At 39.7% G+C, this 26,522-nt stretch overlaps 1 long non-coding RNA gene across 1 annotated transcript in view; it reads left to right on the top strand.

Annotated features, from left to right (window-relative positions):
* Positions 1 to 2,108: 2,108 nt before the first annotated feature.
* Positions 2,109 to 26,522, top strand: part of LOC115301861 — a 52,168-nt gene continuing 27,754 nt past the window's right edge. The window contains exons 1-3 of the long non-coding RNA XR_003913328.1: positions 2,109 to 2,376; positions 13,604 to 13,815; positions 20,138 to 20,224. This is a non-coding gene — a long non-coding RNA (uncharacterized LOC115301861). The remainder of the gene's footprint in view (positions 2,377 to 13,603; positions 13,816 to 20,137; positions 20,225 to 26,522) is intronic.

The following is a 26,522-nucleotide window of genomic DNA, read 5'->3' as shown; positions in this document are numbered from 1 at the left end:
GGAGAGATTGAATACCCAGAGAGAGTTCATTTGAGGCATCCTGATAGTATCTGCCATATGCAAGTAAAGAAGGAGCCGTTTTTATGACATCTTCAGAACTTGAAGATTGAATTACAGTTTCGGTAATCATCAGCTCCCCTTCTCCAGTGTCACTTTTTGGTAATATATTGCATAGAAAGACTTATGGTTCCAGTTTTATAAGCTTGCAATAAAAATATAACAACTGTTGTATTAAATTATTTAAGTTGTAAACCATTGTGAAAAAGGAGAAAAAGTTTTATCGACACAGAGACTGAAAAACTGATTATAATGGAGAGCAAAATGTATTGTGCAGATTATTCCCAAGTTTTCCCCTAGTTTAGCATATTGTAAATCTTCATGATAGCCTTCAAATCAGTGTTTGGGTAGGTAGGTTTCTTTTATTTGTTCATTATTTAGAACTGGTGATGGCGAGAGAAAAACAGAACATGTGCACTTCCAGGTTACCAATTTATCTTAACAGAGTTACAAGGGCAAATAAAATAAGGAAAAAGGTAATATAGAGAGACTTAAGATTAAGTAAAAGATGCTAACTGAAAGAAACCTAAATATGAAATGAATACATTCCTTCAGAGCAATATAGAGTCTAGATACTGTCTAGTCTTTCTAGAATTTTCTTATTTTGCTTTTATGGGAAATGAGTGTGTCTACTTTTTAGCATATTATACTATTCTGTTGCTATGTATGAAAGGTAGTAGGCTGAGAGGTTTTCTCTTCTCCAGTGTTCATCCGTAGGTCTCTTAGGTCTGCCTTTCCAATGCCAGACTTCCAGAACTTTTTGTCCACCCTGTTTCCTTTCCTTTGCATTTCTAGACTCCACCTAAGAATCTAAAAGTATTCTCTGGCTTGGTCAGGATGTTGACATTCTATGCCTTTGCACTCACACATTCCCTTTCTGCCTAAACAATTGCTGGATATTGAAACATAGCTCAGGTCAGTCTCTCACACACACACACACACACACACACACACACACACACACACACTTCTTGGCCACCTGGAAGCAAGAAGGGATCCCCTAGACTGAACAATCAGATTTTATTTCTCTGAGGGAAATTAAAACAAGGAAGCCACATATTTCCACCTGGTAAATCAAACCACACAGAGGATGCACAATGACTACTGTTGTTTATAACAGTAATTCTGCCACTCTTACCTGCTGCTACAGATGTTGTCTCTCTCACCTAAACTCAACAGTAGCAAACTGGTCATATTCTTCTCACTTTGATGGTGGTAATAATCATAATAATAATAGTAGTAATAATAATAATAATAATAATATACTGATATGTGCCAGGCACTGCATGTTAATTTATTTGATGCTTACATCCCAAATGAAGTATTATTCTGGGGTGCCTGGGTGGCTCAGTCAGTTGAACATTTGACTTCAGCCCAGGTCATGATCTCATGGTTCACGAGTTTAAGCCCCACATCGGGTTCTGTGCTGACAGCTCAGAGCCTGGAGCCTGCTTCAGATTCTGTGTCTCCCTCTCTCTCTACTCACCCCCAACTTGTGCTATACTTGTGTATCTCTCAAAAATAAATAAATATATTTTAAAAAATTAAAAAAGAAATAAGTAGCATTCTAATTCTATAGAGGAAGACACTTAAGTCTTACTCAAAATCACATAGCTAAAAAGTGTCAGAATCATGATTCAAATGAAGCACATGGCACTCAGGTGTTTACACACTATACTATACTAACATGGAATGATTCAATCTCTAGGTCACCATCACCAAAGGGAAAGAGTAGGATTACAGCAAAGTGTGGAAGATCTGGTTTTCCCCTCTGGTTTCTACTGTTCACTCATTTGTCATACATTTGTTGTGGGCAGGTAATGCTCCAGAGTCTATCTGTGGTCTGAGGATTTAAAGATGAATGACCTATGGTTACTGCTTTCATTATCCGTTGGAAAGAAAAACCAGGTAAACAGCTACAGTTCAGTATGGCATTGTAATTGAAATGCATACAAAGTACTGTGACAGCCCTGGGGAAAAACTAAAGTCCAAGGAATTCAATGCTTTTGCTTACCTTGCAGGCAGACTATCTCCAGGAGAATAGTAGATGCTCTAAGAAAGAATCCAGAATAGCTTCATCTTCAACTAAGAAGTTTTATAAAAGTGACTGCCTCCCTTTTCCTGGGCTGAGAAGGAAAGCGCTTAGCCAGATCATCTCCATCCATTTACTTGAAATCAGAGGCTCTTCTTTCTTCCTTCCATACCTACAGCTTTATGAGCCAGGCACACTCCGATCAATTTGGAGCAATTCATGTCAGCAGTCTGGAATTGGACGGTAACTCTCTTGGGCTACTTCCCTGACATCTGGAATCCATGAAGGTACATTGCTTGCTTCAGTTAGAACCTCCTACACCTCCATTTCCAATTCCACAGTAATGAAACTCTAAATTAAGTAGCCATAGACATATGGATAACTAGTAACAAAACTACCAGCTCCCTTGGCCACTTCCTAACGGATGATTTCCACCATCAGGACATTCCACCGACCCGGCTTCACTGCATGGACATGGTCCAGTAGTAGAGAACCACACTGTTTCCTCCACAACATCCAAAGAGTGCCATGAGCTCCCTCTGACGATACCTCAGAAAGCACTAGATACTCTCCATTCTTTATATTATTAAGAACCATGAACTTGAGTTCATAGTACAGCAGACAGTATAGACACTAGTCACTATGTTTGGGTTCCTAGATGTATAGTTTTCTAGAAAAACACAGATTGAAAATGCCCTAGTAAAGAAAAGGCAGAATTTTATAAAAGGTCAAGGATAGCTAAAATCCCTTTTTCTTAATCCCAAGAAACCAAAGTTATTTCTCTTCTAACGAAAAATGCCAAGTAATTTTATAATCAAAGTCTGTTAATTTCTCTACCCAGACCGGACAGAAACAGGGTGTTTGGCCCCTGGCAACAAAATCTGTGGAACTACAACTAGAAAAATCTTAGCAAGGTTGCCTAACTCACCTTGAAGAAAGAAAGCTGTTAGGAGGAGCCTCTGACAGACTGAGGGCTGCAGGGAAATGGATCCTCAGAGGGTTTCCTAAACCTAAAGGATGAGATCCAGTGGCCAAAGATCAGGGCATGTGTACTAGCCAGCGGATCACTGTGAATGCCCAGGTTGGGATGAAAAGCTTCCTAAAGACTATGAGCAGGTGAAGGACAATCATGTAACCCAAGAGCTGCAGGGAACAGTATTTCTTCAAGGAAGCCATCTGTCTGGTAAGGGCCTGGACCTGGAGTTTTTATGCAATAAAAGATAAGAAAGTTATAACCTGCACGACAGAAGAGACCTGAAAGGCAAACAAAGAAAGGCGATACATATACATATAATCTCTAGAAAACAAATATTTCTACAGTTTATTCTTTAAAAAAAAAAAAAAGGGAATATGTGATAGCTTGGGGCAACCAATCAGAGATCAACTGGTTAGATTTGCAGGAAAATGTCATACAGAGATAAATATTCTATAAAGGATACAGGCCTTGAAGACAGCAATTACTATTGCTTACCATAGGAGATTATAAACATAGACATATCTATGAATAATAACTAGGACTGCTGATAATGCAGTGACTTTTCACCTTACTTGTACCCTCAGACTGTAAGTGATAACGTCTTTGAACGTGAGGGACAATGAGTCTTTGCAAGAGATTTCATTGAAGTACTGGTTTGTTGCACACCAGCTGTCAGGCCTCTCAAAACTCCTATAAGTATTGGAAACAGTGACCTGAGGGGGAAGGCTCATAGCCCAGGAACTGATCCCTTGAGCCATCCAGATCGCAGTCCCTGACGATTTTGATTAATCCGTGCTGACAAACCAGATTTGGATCAATAGAAATTATCTGTAACAAGAAACTAATTGTGTACTTAGTAAGTTTAGTGCCATTGTTGGTGGCTTCAAATTTATATGGAAAAGACCTTATTGACTTTTGAAATCAAAATTCATACCGTTTTAAGGTAATATTGCCTTGGGTGATAATAAATTACAGTGTTCTACTTTCTCTCATGGGTAATGTATGGTCTGAAGGCAGCTAATCTGTTTACTCTTAACCTATGAATATTCTTTAATTGTTATTTATGGAGACTTCAGATCTATTTACATAATGTAAAAAAGCACAGAACATGTACCTCTTATGCTACTTTCATACACCATCCCTGTTTAAATGAAGCAGCAAATCACAGCCAATTTCAAGCCACGTTACAATCTCAGCTCAAATTATGCTGTAGCTTAGAATAGTACAAAGATGTCCCTGAAGTTGCATCGTCTTCGGGATACAGGAGACCTCAGGTGTTAGAGAGCTACTGTGAGGCAAAGTAGATGAACCAATGAACCAGTGTTGAATTTATATTGTACTTTTCACACAGGAAGATTATCTAGGTCTTCAGTACACCTATACGTGAAGCCATGTGTGACGTCTAACTCTTTTCACTTAATTTCCTTATGGACCATTTTTCTGGAAAGGAAGATGGGAAATTTCAGCCAGGCACAAATGGACTGAGACCCGCCAATCTCATTTCACATGGAGCAGGTATCCCAGACAGGGTTTGAAGCCAAGCCACGAAAGTGAAACAAAGAAAATGCCACTAGGGCTAAACAGATGGCCCTTCATGGGAGCTATGTCATCAGCTTAAACTGAGTTTGTCTTAGTATCTAGGGGCAAGCCTTGCCTCATAATTCTTTGTAATTTAATGTTATTAAAATCATCTTTTGGGGGTGCCTGGGTGACTCCGTTGGTAGAATGTCCGACTCTTGATTTCAGCTAGGGTCATGATCTCACAGTTGGTGATTTTGAGCCCTGCATAAGGCTCTGCACTGTCAGTGCTTGGTATCCTCTCTCCATCTCTCTCTGCCCCTCCCCACACATTCACTCACCATCTCTCTCTCTCTCTCTCTCTCTCAAAATAAGTCAAGTTTTTAAAAAATCATCTTTTTAGCAGAAACCGCTAATGTATCTAATAAAAGGAACTGACTAATCATTCTACCCTCATGGGTAGACAAAAAAGTTGAGAGGCCAGGGCGTGAGGTCACAGGTCTATGAGGGAACACTGCAAAGTCTGTACTTTATCAAATGCAGCAACTCCAAGAGAGCTTCACCTCTTAACCAGGTTGCACTTTTTGAGGCCAAAAACAGAATTGCTCAAGCCATTCTCTGCCTTAAATGGATAAAAAGGCTTTTGAATATTCACTAGTGTCCTCTAGCATACCTGCATTTGTTATATTAAGGATTTCAAGCAGACAATTAGTGTTTGTTCAGAATGGTGGTACCACTGTACCAAGCACATGTAGGGCAAGAGGGGAGAGGGGAAAGAGCCCTTTTTAATAGAATTTACATGTTGTGTGACTCTAAATTGTTTAGCTGCCTGATAGAATTTTTATAAAGCCTAAAATAAATATCCATAAACTTAACAGATATGCAGGAGAACTAAAAAGCTGCTTGTTTTATTTCTTCAAAGGTCACACTTTTTTTCCTAAGACGTAACAGTAAATAGCATGATAAAATGCCTCCAATATATCATAAATTATAGAAAATAACCATTGACTTTTTAGGATAGTTTGGGATATAAATACTTTGAGATTAATGTTATAAATGCTTTTCAAATATAAGCAAGAAATATTGCCAAACTCATAATTGTTCAAATAAATCATAAATATGATATAAATTAAAAATTAGAAGGATGTTAGTCACACTTAGAAAACTGGCTCTAGAATAGTCCAATTTACTCATAAAATACATTGGGTTGAAATTATATAAATTTGAAAACCATTGACAGTGGACCCAGGACTACTATTCATATATCTGAAAATCTGTTTGATTTTGACCTCTCTGTGTCTCCAGATTATAAATCGTCTGGTTCAAGGGCCCCACCTTATAAATTCAAATAATTCTTCAGCCCACTAATATATTTACCAACTACCCTACTATCCTTTAAAAGAAATAGTGAAGTAGAAGCAACTTTAAAAATAGCTGTATCCTAGGCTCTCTTCAGAATATTTATCTCCAATCTATGTCTCAATTCCTGTGTACATATAGCACATCTCCAGTTAAAATTTCCTTAATATCTCAAGCATTATACACCAGGAGTAAGCAGTCTATGATCCACAACCAACTCTGGGCCAGCTGCTTGTTTTTCTGTAAAGAAAGTTTTGTTGAAACCCACCTACACGCATTGCCTATGACCCTTTTTGCCCTACGCGATGGAGTTGAATAGTAGCAGCAGAGCCCACATAGCCCTCAGAGCAAAAGCTATTTCCTAGCTGGCCTTTTACGGAAAAAATTTGTCAACCCCTCATAAACACAAAAGAGAACTTAGCACCATTTCCCCTCCCCCAAAATGGGGGTCTCTTCACAGTTCCTACTATTTGGGGACATAACATAGTATGTTCACACTATTGGATACTCTCCATTCTAGTTTCATATTACTGCATAACAGAATACTCCAAAACCTAATTACTTTATTTTTCTTCCCACAGGCAAATTCTACAAAACATTTATTTTTTTTTCTGTTTGATTTATTTTTTTCTATTTTACTTTTTTCTTTTATACTTTATTGTCAAGTTGGTTTCCATATAACACCCAGTGTTCATCTCCACAAGTGCCCTCCTCCATGCCCATCACCCACCCTTTCCTCCTCCCTCTTCAGCCCTCAGTTTGTTCTCAGTATTCAAGAGTCTCTCATGGTTTGCCTCCCTCCCTCTCCACAACTATTTTCCCCCTTTCCCTCCCCTATGGTCCTCTGCTAAGTTTCCCTGTTCCACTTATGAGTGAAAACACATGGTATCTGTCCTTCTCCGCCTGACTTATTTTATTTAGCATGACATCATCGAGTTCCCTCCACACTGCTACAAATGGCCAGATTTCATTCTTTCTCTTTGCCATGTAGTACTCCATTGTATATATAAACCACATCTTCTTGATCCATTCATCAGGTGATGGACATTCAGGCTCTTTCCATGATTTGGCTATTGTTGACAGTGCTGCTCTGAACATTGGGGTGCATGTGCCCCTATGTGTCAGCAAAAAAACCCAATGACTTTAAACAACCACTATTGTATTATATCTCATGATTCTATGACTCAAAAAAGGGCAAGTCTCAACTGAGCAACTGTTCTGCTCCATGTGGCACTAATGAGAGTCACTCATTGGTATTTAACTGGCAGCTGATTTGTCTGGATGGCTCAGTAGTGTCAGGGCCTCTCTGCCTGACCACTTCAGTAGGGTAGTTGAACTTCTTACATAGCAATTCAGGGTTCCAAGGTGCCAGTCTTTCCTTAAAAGCTAGTCCCAGAACTAGCACAGCGTCAATTCATCTATAGACCTGCCCAGATCAAAGGGGAAATGAAATATACTCCACCTTTCAAGGACAGGAATGTCAAAGAGTTTGTGGCCACCTTTAATCTCCTACCTCCTAACTTGTCTCTTTGCATCAAATCTTTTTAGAAACTCCAGCCAGACATTCCTAAAATACCAATTTCATTGTGTGTCTTTCCTTCCCCAAACCTCAAATGACTTTCTCTTGCCTGTTTGGTTTAAACTCTCCCTAGTTTTAAAAACCTATTATATAATAAGAATATTACATTATTTTGTATTAGTCTCTTTGCTGATCATTAGCTGATTTGCTCTTTCACCTATTCTGTTCTGTATTAGAGGGAGATTGGGAGGTTGACCCCTGCAGACATTTTTTCCGCTAGGTTCCTTGTTAGCTTCTGTCTGGACTTGGCCAATGGAAGACAGTGCCAGGTAAGAGGGAGAAGGGGCAGGAAGGAAGAAGCCAGGATAGTTCTCCTTTTCTCTCTGCTCCATATAGATCTCTAGTACTAACTGCATTTTTATTTCTCCATTCTTCTAATACCCACTGACTACACCTTCTCTAGTTCCATCCTCCACTAGGTGGTCCTGGTCTCTGAGCTCCAGACTCTGTCTTGTCCCTTGTCCTTTCAACCCAAGTGTTATTAGTTTCCTGAGGTTGCCAACTTTTAATTGCTACACTGTCTCCTGTTGGTCACCTCCAGTCCTCACCTATAAAATCAGTTCCCTGTGTTAAATTTCTTCTATGTTAAATACCTAAAGTGTTTCTAGTCACCTGATCAGACCCCAAGAAATATAGTCCTCAACACAAAGCATCCACTCAAGGCAGGACAGTTTCCTACCTGGTCTTCCATCCTCCATGTTCCTGTCACTGTGCTTTTGGCTTGGACAACTGGCCTCATTCTTCAAAGTCAGCTCAAGCTCTGTCTTCCACAGAAAGCCTTTCAACATCACTCTAGTATTTGGTTCTGCAACTCCATCATTCCTTGGTGACTTCCAATGTGTGCATCTTCCCAGTTTGTAAGTTGTTGAGGATCTTCTGCTGTTCCCTGGTCCCCAGAGTTCCCAGCACAATGTCAGTGCACAGTAAGCACTCAATACCTGTTGCCCCAATTCATTGGCTTGCATTTATAACCTATTTGTTGAAATTAATATCTTGTTGGTCTGACTAACTTCTGTTAGGCATCAAGGCTAAGATAGTCTGCACTCCTGAATCGCATCCTAACTGAATTTAGGAGTGCTTTTCTGTTTAGAGCTACTATTGCATTTCACCAGTCTGGATGAACATGGTATAATGGATAGAGAGAGATAAGCATGTGGTGGAAAAACACAGGATATAACTTAATGTCCTATATGAAGTAGATACCAAATATTAAATGAAAAGGATAAGCCCATGACTGATGGATTTATGTGGAGGAACCAATGAATGAAAATTTTAAACATGGCACAGTCCTTTGGGCCCTTTTATAAAGTAAAACTAATTCTGATATTAAAGAGCAAGTATAATTTAATTTATATCTCTTTAAATAAAATCATATCAAAGGGGAAGAAGTGCCATAAGAAGTAGGTATAATTAGTTAATTTAAGATTCAGTCTCTAAACTATGTCCCACATTTCTTATACCCTGAATCCATATTTTATTTATTTTGTTTCTCTGGCTCCATAACAGTAGTGGAAATATAAAGGTGTTCAATAAATACCTTAATTGTTTGAAGCTATTTACTTGCCATGATAGTATTCTATATTCTCTAAAACCAAATTAAATAGATGATGTTCCTACCTTCTAGTTGCAAAATTGCCTTATGAAAGGACTATTTTAGGCAAAACTGTTCCATTTGAGGATTCTATTTTGTCAAATAAGTTACAAACACTAAAGTGAGCTCTAGAATTTACTGCTTTAGGACCAAAAAAGTGTATCTATTTTAGACCGGAACATGGCACAGTTTGAGTTCTTAAGATCTGGCATGACTTAACTTAGCTTCCGGTACTCCAAGATGACATCAGAAGGAGCCCCACTTTCTCCTGCAAAAAAAAAAAAAAGTCTAATGCCTGGCTAATTTTGAAAATGAATTTCTCCCCTACTGCTATTCGTAACCACAGAGACAGCCATTTGAATACTTTACAAAAAAAAAGGCCTCAAGCCTCCTCATGTTTCACCTTTTCATTGCACTGACGATCATTTAGAGGGCAGACTTGTTCCAGACAGCTTTAATTAAACTGTACCAAGGACGCAGATAGATGTCAATGGAAATGATCCATAACATGAGGCTAAGCATGTATTTAACAGTGTTCCGTCCAGTTCAATCACCTTCTAGCATTTCAGTGGCTTTATATTCATGTAGCAAAGACTGAATGTGTGTATGTGTTTTTTTTTTTTAATCCATCCCATTAGTGACCATATGCTTGGGCTTCGGTGGATACAAGAACTGTCTGCAATCTGCCAGGGATTTAGGGACATCAATAATTTGTGAATAGTCATGTTGGTACTGGTCGAAGGGTTAAGTGCTCTGCACACCAGGGGCACCTCTTTTGGGATTTGAACTCTTAGTTGACTGTTAGGAACCTTATCCCCTGTGAGGTTCCTACTACATGCTGCTTGTCAGATGCATCCAACTGTATGTAACTGGGCAGCATTATTAGCTCTGGGATTTAAAGATCTGTGTTAAGTACTGATAGAATGGTGTCTTTGAGTTAAAAGGCAGGGAGAGTATATTGTAGCAAACTCAAAGAGGTTTTCATGTTCCATAATAAGCATATGGTCTTTCTTTTTTCTTACTCTTTCATACATTCCTTATGAATAGATAACCCAGCATCCTTTTGAGAAAGAGTGTATATTTGATATTTGTTCCTATAATTTTCTGGTAGATTAGATTGCATCAGCCTAAGTGGAAAGATAAATGTGTCCTTAAAATAAGAGAAATTTCGTCATGAAAAGCTTTTCTTCCCATTCCCCTACCAAGAGGATGAGAAACAGGTAATGTGAATGATTTTTTTAAATTTAACTCATTTTAATGATCTTGCATGAGGATTTCTCAAATACAGTTTTAATATTGACAGCAACAGAGATCATATCAAATCTTTTGCTTTATGTGCTAGCCTATAACTTCATGTATAACTAAACCTTGTTGGACTGGCTCACTATTGTAGCCCCTGTACTTGGCACAGTGCCTCACAGATAGTATTTAATAAATGTTTGTTGGATGAAAGGATAGATGGATGGGTGGATGGATGGATAGATGAATGGAAGAGAGCAAGGCAGAAAGGAAGGAAACACTTGGGAAAACAGTTTGTCAGTCTGACCTGCTATGTAAATAGTTGCTCTCTAATATTTTCTAGAAGCTGTCTTGGGTCTGGGAGTGATGTTTAACAATAAAACATGTTTCAACAGTTTTAATGGATATGGATTTCGGAGCTAACTTACATTATTATGACCTCTTAATAATTGTAGCCCTTAGTTTCCTTGTTGGGTAAATGGTAGGAATAATTATGTTGTGATGACAGATTTCCATCAGATTATGTTTTGTTGTATCACATATCTAGACAAGGTTTTGTTTTAATATAACTGAATACTCCCGTAGTAAGTGTATTGTGGTTTCATTAAGGAGGATAACGATTATTAAGCAAAGGGTTCTTTAGTCTTTCTCTCTTTGAATATCTAACTGATCTTAAAGGTAAAGATAGTTTGTCTCATTTGTAGTTGATATTCTATGTGTGTTTGTTTCCAGTAATTTCAGCCTTCCTACCCTGGAGTAGTTTTACCCATCCCTTAATTGTCCCTAGCTGATGTCTAGAAGGTCTTTTTAAACTTCTTAACTGCACAATGAGGCCTCAGTGGACACCTAGATTGTGTCTGCTTGGGAAAATGCCAAGCACTAATGAGTATTTTGTTTAATGTAATGGAAACTGAAAGTGCACGGCTTCTTCCTTGACTGATCAATGCCCACTTCTGTTGTTTGAATGTATCTATACATTCTAAATTCTAGAAGAAAGGTCACAGAGGGCAGAGCACTTAGTGTCTGTCCAGGAAGGACTTGAAGATTCAGAATTGTGTTTATATGGGGCTCAGGAGGTAGAAAGTACTTGAGTTAGCACTTCAGCTCCTCTTCTATGTTCAGATAGCCATCCTTTCTCTCAAGCCCATAATCTTAAACTTTTTCATGTTAATTTTAAAGTTTTCTGTTAATTTAAGAAAATAACCATAAGGGATTTATTTCTATGTAACTATCTCTTTATTTCATCATTGTTTTATTATTATTTTTTAAATTGGCATATATTTACTTTATTGTTTGCCTTTTTCCAAGTTCAATTCCAATGTGTCCAACACAAATTTTAAAATAAATAATTAAAAACTATTTCTTAGTAACATTAAAAGTCAGTTTTGCTGGAAAACCAAACCATAAGCAATTCAGTAGGCCAATATGATTATGTTTGAGAGAAGAATAATGATTTCCATGTGGTGCTAATGTTCTATACATAACTAAGTGGAAAGTAGAGAGGGTGTTTCTAAGATTTCATTGAACCATATCTGGTTGAATAGATACAGAGCTCCCTTTGGTAGTATTTGTAATTCATAGCCTCCTTGAAGTGCTAATTTTTCAAAAATTAAAGATTCCAAGCCATTTAAAAAATTAAAAGAGATTTACCTCTCATCTAAAGCTTCTATGTTTAGAGATTTCATAAAAGCTCTATGGAGATGGTAAGAAAAGCTAGAATTCAAATAAGGAGAGTGGAAATAATCTAATTCCTCAACTTTGAATGTGATGACTCACAGGCCATCATCTTGCTTCAATCATACCATCTCCTGCCTTTGGAGACTCTGGAACGATGCAAGCCTCCCCAAATTAGAGTTTATAAAAGAAACCTTGCCTGACCCTTAATAACTGATACTTTACCGAAACACTGTAATACCCAAACTAAGTTGCTTATTACACTAAACATGAAGTCCTTTGACCCTTAAAGTTCAATATTGATCAGCCCTACTTCTGTCAATACTTGCCTCTAGTGTCAACAATATTCAATGTGGAATAAATTCCAGAATGGATAGTTTTCTTAATCCACAGACATTCCAAATATCTAATTCCTATGCATTACACTTTCTGTCCAGTTAAATAATTTGCTTATTTATTCTGTACTCTTAATTAATGATTAGAGATTGGGTATCATGGCAAGTATATCATGAAATGTCATTACAATAAGAAGTTAGCTATAAATGACCCCTATATTAAGTATAATGTAAAAATCCCAACTGATAAAATGTAACACTAAAGGAGACTTAAAGCAAATGCACCACAAATTCAACACAAGTGGCTGAGCTATTTTTTAATCCTGAGATCTTGAGGGTTTGGGGGGGCGGGGAGGTGAAAGGCTTTTAAAAGGAATATTCAAGTGTTTTGCCCTTGGATAATGCAAGAGCAGGATCATTTTTTCTTGAGCTGTGGTATTTTTCAGATTGTCAAATGTGTATCAAAGAGTTATTCTCTTGGCAAGTTTTATGAATTTTAGTTCCGTTTTCTTGACAATTTAAAATTCAATTATCCAATTATAACTAAAGGTCATTAGTCTAATGTGGCAACTTCATGACAGTTGTAGTTACAAGAGAATTTCTCATTTTAGAGAAGAAATTCTCCCATATGAGAAACTTTTATTGTACTTAGAAGTTGAATGATATTTGAAAATATTTATTTCTTCTTGTGCTTGTATTACTTATTAATAAAAACATAATCTTAATATTTTTCTAATTCCATATTTTTAATGATAGTATCACATGCTTCACTTCTGTGATTAATATTATCAAATTAACAGCAAATGATAATGCTGATTTTTATCATCATTAAATTTTGTCTTAAATATTTCATTAGGGTTGCTTTCCTCTGTTTTATTTTAAATAACTTTAACCTGAACACTTCTAGGTCTAGGGAAAGGCATTTTCATTTCAATCCTGTTACAAGTAGAATTTCTGCTAAGATTACAAACCAGAAAAGTTAGAGACCTAATATTTTAACATTAGTTCCATTTGGTATGATAATGGAGAACTCCTCAGGCAAAACACACCACAGAACCAGACACAATGGATGCTTGCTGGCTGTCAGACCTGTACAAGATATGAGAGTCTTTACTCCTATCCCACCCCCAAAGAAATTGACTTTGCAGTGGTAGATAAATGTATTCAACAGCTATTGATCGTGCCCCTGCTGTGTACAAGGTCAACAGTGAAAATGCATCATTTTTCTGTTTTTGCATTTTAGAGTTCCAGACATTGCTGGAAGCAGAGATGGAGAAGGTGTTACCCACACTGGTTCTGGTACCTGGGACCCATTTACCCTGAGGAGAAATTATCCAGGTAGCATGCTGGCTTAGCGCCGAGACCACCAAGCAAAGATTCTACCACTCGGCTTGAGGAGTGAGCTCTTACACTAACTGTCCTCCGCACCATACTGATGAGATGGGGCACATCCAGGTATGGCTGTAGACCTCAGCACTATTCTGAAAAGTCTTTGACTTACTGGTAGAAAGCCGGCCTAAGGATTTTTAATACTGACGTTCGCAGTTATGCAGTAAGACCCAAAAAACTTTTCTATCTAGGTACAAACATGTGTTTTGCTTCAAGGGTTCAAAAATACTTCCTATTAATATAAACTCCCTTGAACTGTTAGCTCCCTGCTATAGCTACATAAGTCAGCTTCTTCTGAGCCACTTGAAATGTAAATGGACTGATGTTTCTGGTTGTGGTTTGCCAATTGTGTCAGTACCGTCATTTCTTATCTACTGGCCAGAGAAATTGTAGCTGTACATGAGAATGGTATCTGACAGGGGCACCTGGGTGGTTCAGTCGGTCAGTTAAGCGTCCAACTTCGGCTCAGGTCATGATCTCATGGTTCATGGGTTCGAGCATCGCATCAGGCTCTGTGCTGACAGCAAGCTCAGAGCCTGGAGCCTGTCTTCAGATTCTGTGTCTCCCTCTCTCTCTGACCCTCCCCTCCTCACACTGTCTCGCTCTGTGTCTCAAAAAATAAATTAAAAACATTTTTTAGAAGTTGCATAACAAAAGAGAATGGTACGGGACATTCTATATGGCTTCCCTTATCAACTCACTCTTAGGACCCAGCACTTGGCAGAGGAAGCTCTTTTCTGTATCGCACGTTGTTGTATTTATCCACCCATGTGCTCAGCACCCATTTCACCCAGACGATCTCATTTAATCTTCACAGTGGTCCTCAAAGATGCAGAGAGGCTCAAATGACTCAGACGGGATCATTACAAACTCAAGAAACAGCACTTGACCCAGGGCCACCTGACACCAGCGCTCTTACTGTTAATCACTTTGTTTATCCTCCTCCTCTAAGAACTGTCTTTCCATAATTAAAATTACATAATAAATGCTTAAAAATCTTCTGCAAGAGTGATTCTGAACACTGAAAAACTAACTCTTGATCAAAATGGAAGCTTTTTAGTAGTGTCCTAAAGATAGAGCTCGAGATCAGAGGCATGTACATTTACTTCTAATTTACAAGTTGGTATGTAGGAGCAGAAAACATGGCGATAAAGACCATTAGGCCATTCCTCCACCACCTAATTGTTCATACGCATATTCTGCAGTGCCCTTCAGCTCCCCCACCACAGTCAAAGGGTTCTGCACAGCTATTGGAGTATAGATGATGAGGTCTGTTTTGAACAAAGAGTAAATGTGATTTTCATTTTTTCCTGCAATATATAAACATGAATCAATAAAGGATCCTCTTGAAATTTCTCCAAGGAATGGCATGCATTTCCTATTAATCTCATAACTTGTCTTTAACTGCTTGGCTATGTTCCATAATTGGTAGGTGTTATTTTAATTCAGATACAAAAGAAGAGAGAGGGAAAGGGAGAATGGCCAGGCCAGAGAAAGAGGTATACGTGAGCTTTTGCACACATTCTACTCACCCAGTTGTTCAATGTTTCTTGAGACTCCAACACATTTGGCTGATCCATCAAATCGGTGGCAAAGCTTGCTCAGAGTCTAGGACATCAAGGCTACTGCTTACCTTTCAAGGGTGAGTGTCAGTGGAAAATCACTTACCCTCTAGAAAAGATGACTTTTAAGGAAAGGTTTGGCTGATGGAACCCTGGTAGATGGGGAGAGAGGAGGCACTTGAAGTTTGGGTGAAAGCTCACAATGAATGCGTGGGAAATGGATCAGACGGGAAAGTAACAAACTGTTGAGAGAATAAAAACTATGCACTTTCCTTCACTGCTGCTCCATAAGAGCACCCAGTCCCTTCACACAGCACTCAAGGCCCTCTACACGTTGAGGCCAACCTCCCCCACAAGACTGAGAGTCCTGTGGAGTCCCATCCTGCCCTCACACCACAGGCTTCCTCCCAATGATGCGAGCACTTTAACACGTGAATGCCCTGGAATGTGCTTCCTACTCAGCCCCCACCTCATCTGCCTGGCAAAGTCTTACTCAGTCTTTGAGTCTCTATACGCCATTCTCGTTTCATGAAAACTTTGTAAGCTCTCTCCTCTCCCACCTCCCTCAGCACACCCAACGAGCAGAAGGGATCGCCTTCTCCCTTTGCCTCTCTAGCGCTTTCAGCATCTGCCGTAGCACGCTGCCAGCTGATGGCGATCGAGCAGCTTATCTTGTTCACCTTAATATTCCAAGCGTACAGTCAGCGTTGAATACATTTTTATTGACATGTGTTGCTTTTGGGTGTCCAGGCTGGCTTCCACTTCCCAGCTCCTCTGTGATTCCCCCCCCCGCCAATAACAGTGATGATAACTATCATTTGTAAAGTACTCCCTAAATCACCAAGCGCTGTCAACCTGTGTTAGTTCTCTAACGCTGCCATACCAAACACCACAGACCGGGTACCTTAAACAGCAGAAGTATGTTTTCTTATAGTTCTGGAGGCTCGAAATCCTAGATCAAGATGTCAGCAGGTAGATTTCTTCTGAGACCACTCTCCTTGGCTTGCAGATGGCCACCTTGTCACCTCCTCAGGTAACCGCCCCCCAGTCTGTGTTTTCTGGCTCCTAATCTCTTTTCATAAATGCACCAGTCATACTGGATTAAGGCCCATCCATATGACTTCATTTTACCTTAATTATCTCTTTAAAGTCCCTATCTCCAAACCCAGTCATATTCTAAGGTACTGGAGGTTAAAACTTCAACATATGAAAGGGAAATTGCGGCGGGCGGCACAGGAACGCAATTTACCCGCACCAATACCCATTATTTAATTTATTCCCTCCAGCACTAGCTGTAGCCACTCTCCCTCTCTACCAGGTTCATGGTGAGCTCTTCTATGCCTAACTTCAGTCCTTCAGTGCTTCCTCAGTCTAGCCTCAAACCAAATTATTATGGAAAGGGGCTTTGTTCCTTAACGAGTGAATAAAAACAGTACTTAAAAATTCTAGGGTTTCTTACAGAGTTTAAATAGTCAAAAGCCAAGTCCTAATGTCAGTATAGGAAGAAAATAGAAATGCTGCCTCTTTTCTAGCACTGAGAAGACAGGAAAAAAATGTAATGCTTTTCTTTGGGTTTCATAGCTATTAAAAATCTGAGTCAAGGATTTAAAGGTGCGTATATTAGCCACTTCAACTGAACAAATGCTGGCCTAGGTAAGAAGGGAGTCAGGTACTTGCTACCTGCTGTCCCAGCTCACCTTCTGACCCACGGGCCTGGGAAACACCCACCATGAGAATGGTTTCTTTCATAGGAAGAAAAGTGCTTCTTTTCAAAAGGGTCTTAATCCCAGGCCAAAGCTGGGAGCATTGTGTATCCTACAGTCTGTTGACTAAGAGCCTCTTTAGAATTCTGCAAATTCCCCTTGTTTCCATGTTGGTCAGGAGTGAGCAGGGACTCCTCAGGTGGTACAAAGACATCGTGCTTTGCAGGTCTTAGCCGTTTTCTGTCGCCTCCCTCATAAATCACTCTCATACTGTGCCCAGAAAAAAAGCAGTGACGTGCAGCCCGATGCATTTCACCACTGCATTTGAGCTCCAGGTGGAAGACACAGTGCATTGGACATTGACCATGACATGGATGTGGAGCTAGTCCAACTTAGACCTCCTTGTCTTCAAAAGGGGAGTCACTATCTCTGTCCGCTTTTCACTCGTGTTAAAAATTGGGGAAATAATGAAGAGGTGCAAGGCATGGCCATGAGATAACTTCTCACCAGTTAAGAAGCACCTCCCTTCCTTTTACAAGGTAGAAAAATGTGACGTCATCCCTATGAGAAAAATGGCTTTTGAAATGTTCTGGGGAGGGCAAGAGGCTGCCGATTCCGCCTTTCCCAAACCACTGGTTCTTTTTTGTCTCCTCTCTTCTGCCTTTTACATCCTTAGGCTTTTAACAGAAACATTTTATATCAAAATAGTGATGTGACGTATGTGTATAAAAAGATGCAAATGGCTATTAAATGTTCGAGAAGTAGCATAAGCATCTTTTTACACAATTTGTGCTAGTGAGTGTTTTTCATTTTAATTTCCCATATCTACTGCCAAAAAGCACTTCTCAGAGGTCTTCGTGGCAATGTATGTATCCAGATTATGATTGCAAGACACCCAGGATGCTGTATGGAGGGGAATGTCTTTAAGATTTGAATTTTTGTAATCATTTGAGAGAGAGAGAGAGAGAGAGAGAGAGAGAGAGTCCTAAGCAGGCTCCATGCTCAGTGTAGAGCCCGACACAGAGTTTGATCCCATGACCCTGGGATCATGACCTGAGGCCACATCACGAGTCAGACACCCAACCAACTGAGGGACACAGGTGCCCCTAAGATTTGAAATTTAAGAAATTTTTTAGTCATTAGGTGATCAATATTTAACTAGCAAGGTTTTTATTTTAGGATACACAAATATATATTTGATTTTTGTTCCTAGAATATTTTAAAGAATATGTGTAGACTAATTTTATTCTGTTTCCTCGATTTTATTAACCATTCCCTCTTGCCAGAAGAATTTAGGACTTAGTGATTGTGTCAAAATTAGTCTAGGCTGATGAGTATTCCCGCACCTGAAACACAAAGGTGTGTTAGAAAACTCTGTCAGTGCACAAGGAAAGTTGTCAACAGTTACGGGGAAATGAGCAGTTTTCAGATAAGCCTTGTTTCCCCTCTTCCTTATGTGCATCAGGTATGAAAACACCTCTTAGTACGTTTTTTCCGGATCTGTGTGGGGTATGTGCACGTCTGCCTACTAGGCCTCATCCTCTCTCCCCTGTCTTTCAAGAGCTCTCCCTGTTCTTCCTCTAATTGTTGGGCAGTGGGACAGAAAGATGGATCGGCTAAGTGAGCAGAGCTTGCAGAGGACAGAAGCAGATTTACTAACTTTGCTGATGGCTTCTACTGAGTCCTTACCATACACAGGGCTGAGGTGCCATAAAGCCCGCTAAGCCAGTCACCCTAAATAGGTTAAAAGATGACGTCGAGAAATTTTAAGCAGGAACGATTTCATTCTTTCCTCTCACCAGTTATATGGTTAGCTGGTTCGTGCACTGATTTGTTATACCATGTAGGGCTGGCTCATAGTCCCTGGCAGCTTGCTGAAGTTTTGATGGCATCGGAAACTGATTGTCTCCTGGGAATGTGTAAAGAAAGTAGGTCGGAGCTCCTCTCCTGCAAGGACACTCTCTTCCATCCATTATCTCCTACCCGTGCGCAATAGTCTCGTCTATCAAAATACAGTGATTGAACAAAATTTGATTTCAGATAATGAATACATTGATTTAATAAAGGGTTTGTACTACATGGTATTATAGTTCCCTAAATGAACACTGAAATCCTAAAATGAGAAAACTTATCATCGGTCCCAGTGAAATCGTAGGCAGTTCTTTTAACCTGCCTACCCGAATAAGATAGCAACCCATTTGATACTTAAAAAAAAAAATCTGTTATCTTATATAAGTGCTTAATGTTTTCCAGCTATTTTAAAGCCACCTGTTTTTCCTATCATAAGTACATCTGGCATCAGGCAAACAGATTATAGCCATGGACAACTGACTAATTTATGATGTTTTTATATTTTCATATTTTTGGCAGACTAATCCAGTTTGATATATTAACCCAGCTTTCAGAGATGAATCTTGCAATCTTGCACTCTTGCAACCTTTTTACTTTGTTCTCTTCCAAACTCCAGAATACTTTTTTCCATGTCCTAAAATTTAATTAGAAAACAGAGACAGAGAGAGCGAACTGAATCCTTATGTTCTGCCCATCTAGTTCCCTTTCTAGCTGGCTTCCTGGAAGAAATTATGTATCTGTCAACCCAGTGTTTGTTGTAAAAGGTCTTTGTCCCTTTGATCATTCCTTCTTCCTGAGTTCATGGGGCACACTGGCACTTGTGTTTGTATCCTAGTTTGACAACTGCATTATTGCCCTAATGTAATGGGAGTTTGTTTGGTAGGTCAAACCAAGCAGAAGAATCAGTTGCCTGTCTTTGAAAAAAAAAAAAAATAGAAGTTTTGAGTTTGGACACAAGATTATTTTCTGTACTTAGAGAACCCAAGTCCACTCACCTTCTCACAACGCAGGGTACTAACCACTATACGATCACGGCTCCACTCATCTTTTTGATTTGACGTCCCCTGATGGGCCATCCGTTGGCTATTTATGGGTAATTTTAACTGCTTGGTTGAATATGGCATACCCTTCCTTTAAACATCTACCCAAGGCCCCAAAGTAATGGATGTGTTTTTAATAAAGCTCATATATAAAGCATTCATCAGACATACTTCAAAACAGAGAAACTATCAGAACACCCTGAAAGATTCATTAGAACATTTTTTTTTGTAGACACTGTCACCAAGTTAAATAAATGTGTGTCAACTCAAAACCGAGATGAGAAATGGCAGAGTGTTTTATGGATTCAGAGTCAAGAAGGTAAGAATTCTGCTCTTATCTCTATTGCTGACTTTTTAATGACTGTAGTATGTTTATCAGTTATTCCTAACCATTCTTCCCTCTGGCCAAAAACCAGAACAATGTCTGTTTACAGAGAATTTTGAGCTCCTAAAAGGATAGCTCTCATTAAGTTCAGTTGGCAGTAACAAAGCCTTCCATCTATAAGCATAGAGCTAGCTTGCCAGGACCCCAGGCCCAGCCCCACCATTACTTGGTACTTGACCCTGAGTTACTCCCTACTGAAGAACATAGGAGGCCTGTTGTTATCGTACATAATACTGCAGTGAACATCCTTTAACAAATAGATGTGTTTGTGCATTTATATGTTGCTATCTTTTGGGAGAATTCCTAAAAGCAAACTTCTTCACTCTAAGGTTAGGTAAATTTTAAATGTTTGTGTATATTTAAAAAAGATAGGGGCGCCTGGGTGGCTCAGTTGGTTGAGCATCCGACTGGCTCAGGTCATGGTCTCATAGCTTGTGAATTTGAGCCCTGCGTTGGGCTCATTGCTGATAGCTCAGAGCCTGGAGCCTGCTTTGGAATCTAAGTCTCCCTCTCTCTATGCCCCTCCCCTGCTCACACTCTGTCTCTCTCTCTTTCTCAAAAGTAAATAAACATTAAAAAAATGTTAATGATAATAAAATAAAAATAAATAAATAAAATATTTATGCATATTGCTAACTGGCCCTTCAAAAAAGTCACAGCAGATGTGTGCTCCCATTTCTCACACCCTGGCTCACAGGTGTCCACTGGCATTTTCATTTTTTAATCAGCATCAGTATCAAAAGTCAAAGAGAGAATTTCATTGTCATTTGCACTTCTTTGAGTAAATATGTGCATCTTTTCATAGTTTAGTAGTCTTTCATTAGTTCATGCATGCCCCATTCTCAATTTCCTAGCATGTATTTGGTGTTTTTCTTTTTGCTTTGTAATGCTCTTGGTAGATTAAGATCTTTGTAGAAACAGAAAAGTTGGGAAGAAAGTCTAATTAATTTCATCCATGAAGGATACTTATAAATTTGAAAACTTTATGGCGGTGAGCATTCCTGCCTGACCACAGGCCAGACCTCCCCAGGTGTGAACAGTGAAAGGCCCTGGCCGTGTGTCACCCATGTCGTTACCATGCTGATCATTGAAATAACCCATATTCTATGTACAGCAAAATGCAAAGAAGTCCACGACACAGTCACATGAGATGACAATAATCTGAGATAATAGAAGGAATGAGTGACATAGACTATACGAGCTCTAGGAATTGAGATGGGAAAGCTCATCCTCAGTAAGAGTAGTTAAAGAATATAAGGAATATTGCTTAAAAGAAAACACATGCTCGAATAGACAAAGAGAAAGATTCAAAAGTACAAAAGTGAGAATTAAATATAAGGAAACAGTAAGTAAACAAGGGTGAAGAGCAGAGAGGTTTGGATGGGGGAACAGTGGGAAAGTTCACATATGGAAAGATGGGTTGGAGTCAAATTATTGAAGACCTTGGTGATCTGGTTTCGGGTGGATTTTATGCCATAGGAGGAAGTGAAATTTTTGACAGGAGGATAGACATAATGAAAATAATTTTTAGAATGATCATTTTGACCTGTGAATAATGAAATAATGAACCAATGAATGAATAATTAATTAATAGAAAATGTTGCATTGGAACTGGGGATAACAATCGAATTACCACTTTCTGTGGGAGAGAATCAACTAGTTTAAAGGAAAAGTGGTTGGCATTTTCATCAATTTGTAATTCGTAGAACAGCTATAGAACTAATGCTACCTAATGTTACTTAAGAAAACTGATGCCAAACCCAGAATTCTCTGTGTATAGATTGAACATTCCAATGCAGGGCCTTTTTCTAAATCTGTGATTCAGCTCTCATACCCCTCCCCTCGCTCATTCTGATGATGGTAGGCCTTTCCTTGTTGGGTCTGGAATTCATACCAGTTTTCTCACAGACCAAGAAATTCCAAACATGCTATTGTCATTACACCTCATCAGTCATCCTAAGGAATGGTTTTGTTTATTCTTGTGATTTGGAGAAATGAGGTGATGGGAGAAAGGGCTCAGAATAATGGGAGGAAGGTGTCGGCTTCACAGAACCAGCAATTCCTTTCCTACTTCATTTCCTTTACATGCTCCTAAAGGTTAGGTAATTGAGCTGAGCCGCCTGCACTATAACTGCACTACAGTATTCGTTCAATAAATATTTACTGAGCACCTACAATAAATGTCAGGTACTGTGTAAAGTACTGGGAACAGGATTTAAAATATAGAGCCAGTCCTTCCTCTGAGAGGCTAACAGACTGGTGGGAAGCATATAAACAAGTTCACATTCTACTGGTGCTCTTCACACAGGACAAGGGGCTGGACTCTTCCCTTGAAATATTCTGCATGTACGACCCTATAGTACCCCTCCAGTTCACTTCACGTTGTCCTGCGCCCACATGCCTGTGTGTACGAGGCACAGAATCCACTTCTGATGGGTATAAGAGGATAAGAGGAATTCAAATATCTGGTAAACTTGCTGCAAAATACCAGATGCGATAGTGGTTATGGAGATCACCAAAGAGTAAAGCATGAAACTAATCCATGGAACTGGAGAGATGCAGTAAATACATTTGAACAGTAAACTTTTTAATGTGGATAAAAAGTATTAAATAGATGGCACAGATAGTAAGTGCTGTGGGAACTTAGAAAAAGAGGCATCACTTCCCAAAGAGGTAAGCGTTGCACTCTGTCCTGAAGGGATGGATCTAATTTGAATCGGTGGAGGGGACTGGTGGTGTTATGTGGGAGCCTGACCAGCAGTGTGGCTCTTTCACTTCCTAAGGGCAGAAAGCCTCTACAACTGACTCATGCAGAAGGAGTGGTCATGGGGGTTCCACATGGCTGGAGTCATGGGGTCCTATAATTTGAATTTGTTTCTCTCCCTCTCTTGGCTCTGCTTTCCTCTGCACTGGCTTTAGTCTCAGACTTACTGACTCCACCTAGTAGCTGCCAGGTTTACAGTTTAGTCCATTAAGCACCCAATACAAAAGACAACTTCTCTTCCCTAGTAGTTCTAAACAAACTCCTATGATTTTACTCTAGTTGAGCCAACTTACATCATCCCTGAGTCAATCATGGTGGCAAAGAGGATGGACTTAACTGATTGGTCAGGACTGGATTATGTCTCCCCCCCTTGGAACAGAAGCAGGTGGGAACACCACCATCTGAGCCATATGAGAACAAGATTGGGGAAGAGAGGTGGTTCCCCAGAGGGGGGAAAAGACTGTAATGCTATTACCAGAAAAATAACAATAACCACCATCACTGAAACACTCTATGAGAAAGAATTTACCGCAAGTACTAAAAAAACTTACTCCCTGGGTACTAGTCTAAACAACTTTCATGTATCACTTATTTATTCCTCCTAACATCCTATGAAGAAAGTAGGGGCACCTGGGTGGCTCAGTCAGTTAAGTGTCTGACTTTGGCTTAGGTCATGATCTCACAGTTTGTGGGTTCGAGCCCTGCGTCAGGCTCCGTGCTGATAGCTCGGAGCCTGGAGCCTGTTTCAGATTCTGTGTCTCCTTCTCTCTACTCCTCCCCCATTCGTGCACTGTCTCACTCTGTCTCTCAAAAATAAATATTTTTAAAAAACCATTAAAAAATAAAGTAATCTTATCCCCATTTTTAGATGAGGAAACTAAGGCATGGAGATGTACAGAAATTTATCTCACGGCTGATAAAGGTCACACTAGGGAGATGAACCCAGGCTGTCAGATTGCAGAGTTCATGGTCTTACCCACTATGCTGTACTAAAATTGACTCCCATACACACAGAAATCTAGCTAATGCTCAGACTTAGAAATGAGCAAGTGCATCTGAAGAAAGCTGAGAAGACCAGTAATCCAGAAAGATAGTAATTTTGGTGTCTTCTCACACTATGGAAACAGTGTCCAGAAAACTTGTGGGCAGTGCTATTCTCCCCAAGAGGTCAAGTTCTGACCAGACCCAAGCAACCATCAACTGAACTGCCAAGGGGAACGAAATGATCACTACAGAAAACTGAATTATTCCCCAGAAACTACCCCAGCCCAATCCACTCAACAACTTGTGGTTCACACTTTTACCCAATTTACCAAGCCCTGATTTCATATCTTTGTCTGATTCAAATTCTCTCTCTCCTGTTCTGAAACCGCATTCGCAGAGCATATATAGATCTTAGTTAAAACTAACAATGCATTTAGAAACACACACAAAATCAAACAGTTGCCATTTTGGCATTGAGAAACAACAGAGCCGGTCTTGAGTCTGTTTACTGTGCATTTCCTGATGCAAAGCAAAAGCAAGCACAGTTGAGAAAACACCACAAAGCATTATATGGCGACAGCTTGTGTACTTCAGAAGAGAAATGGATACATTAGGAAAAGTTTTTCTCCCTTTGATGTAGAATATGTGCTCCTTTTTTTGTATTAAAATGGGAGTTAACTTTAAATAAATAAAATTCAGCCTGTAGGCTTCAGAAAACTAATGTTGTATTTTGACAATGTCATTTCTCTGATCCTTGGAAGCATTATGGGAGTTAACTTGGGCCTTCGTCATGATTTTCCTTTATGGCATGGAGAGCACATTATTTTTTCATCTCTGTGCTATTGATTTCCCCTCACTTCCTCCCACGTTTTCTCCTTGCCAGCTGTTACCTCTGCCCCTTCTGCTCCCCCAGCTCACTGAGAGGGCAGGTGCGGAGACTTTCTGCTGCGTCTTTGGCTTGCAGGCCATCCAGGCACTGCAGCCTTAGGGGTCCCTCCTCGGGTGCAACGCTCTCCGCTGCATCGCTTCAAAACCTGGATAGACCTGTCTTCCAGAAGAGATCAGAGTGAGCCTCGTGTTCACCTGATTATGCGGTGGAAGACATCCAATGTGCACTTAGCATGGCTTTCATTGGATTTGAAGGTCTGCCCCCTCCATTTAGGACATAGAATGCAGGAGCCTAATACATTGATGAGACTTATTTTCTTTTGTGTTTTTATTTCCCTGAAAGAACACTGACTAGGCAAATATCACCTGATTTGAGCTCCCCTAGAATTTGGTAATAAAATAAAGCCTTTTCTTCTTCTAAACAAAATTAGCTTTAGGTAAATGAATATGTAGATACCTCAAATAAGGGGTGCCCTGCGACATGAGGAAAAGGAAGTATTATTATCCTTTTAATTGTCCAGTTTGATCACTCTTTTTAATCAAGAAATTGCTTCTAAAACAATGCATTTGAAACATACAGAGCTACAATTAGGAAAAGAAAATTCTTTCAAATAAAAAAGTTGCCACGATTAAAGAGTTTTTAGAATTTCTTGGGTATTAATAAGATTTGGAAATGTATAGCTTCTAGAGTTGAAGTTTTTAAAACAAAAGGTATGTTTGGGTGTAAGGAAGAGTCTGAAATTATATGCAAAACTGTGTGCATATGCATATGTTTGTGTTCTGAAGAAAGGCTTCCCGGCTTTAATCGGTTCTCAGGAGGGCTGATGACTGGAAGAATTCCCAGCTCGCCCGTCTCACTTTCCTCCCTTCCCTTGTTGCTCTGAAGTCAACCTCGCTCTCACGCTCGCTCGCGCTCGCTCTCTCTCTCTCTCTCTCTCTCTCCTGCCAGCTTCCTGTTAATCCCTTCTCAGATGAATTGTTTTATTTTCTGACCAAGTGAGGCTGAGCCAGGGTGGTGATGGTGGTAAACGGCAAGACTGCCTTGAGTGCCCCGGGGGTGGGCTGTTAGGAAGATGGAGGGCGCCTCCTAGACCTGCCCTGGGGATCATCTCCTGGGAGGGAAATGGCGCATCCTAGACGCCACCACGTCAAACCGCCCTCACACTGAGGATATGCTGAAAGAGACCATCAAGGGGGGAAACTGAAGCGGGTAGAAACTTTCCCCGAATATTTCCCTGTCAATCATTTTTTTCTCATTTGGTTTTATTTCTTAATTCATGTTTCAGGGCATTTCCCCCCACTTTCCTTAGTTTTGGTATCCATTACAACATCGAAACACTCTAATTGGCTTTCTGTGGGGCAAACAGGAGGTACTGCTTCCGGCAGGATAGGATTTTCTGTCCTGTTGATTGATGGGTTAATTTTTATTGGTCACAGTGTGCTACCAGCAGAACCAAAAATCCAAGACACGGTTCTAGCTTTAGGAGTTTATGTTCTGATGAAAAGTAAGACAGACAGCACATTCCAACCTCCCAGATTCTTTCTCTTACCTGCACTATTCCCTCCTGTTTCTTTCCTTTAAGACAAATCTACATA

This window comes from Suricata suricatta, chromosome 9 (assembly GCF_006229205.1).
Source record: "Suricata suricatta isolate VVHF042 chromosome 9, meerkat_22Aug2017_6uvM2_HiC, whole genome shotgun sequence".
Classification (NCBI taxonomy): Eukaryota; Metazoa; Chordata; class Mammalia; order Carnivora; family Herpestidae; genus Suricata; species Suricata suricatta.
Note: the sequence above shows the minus strand (reverse complement) of the source record. Positions and strands in the feature narration are given on the sequence as shown.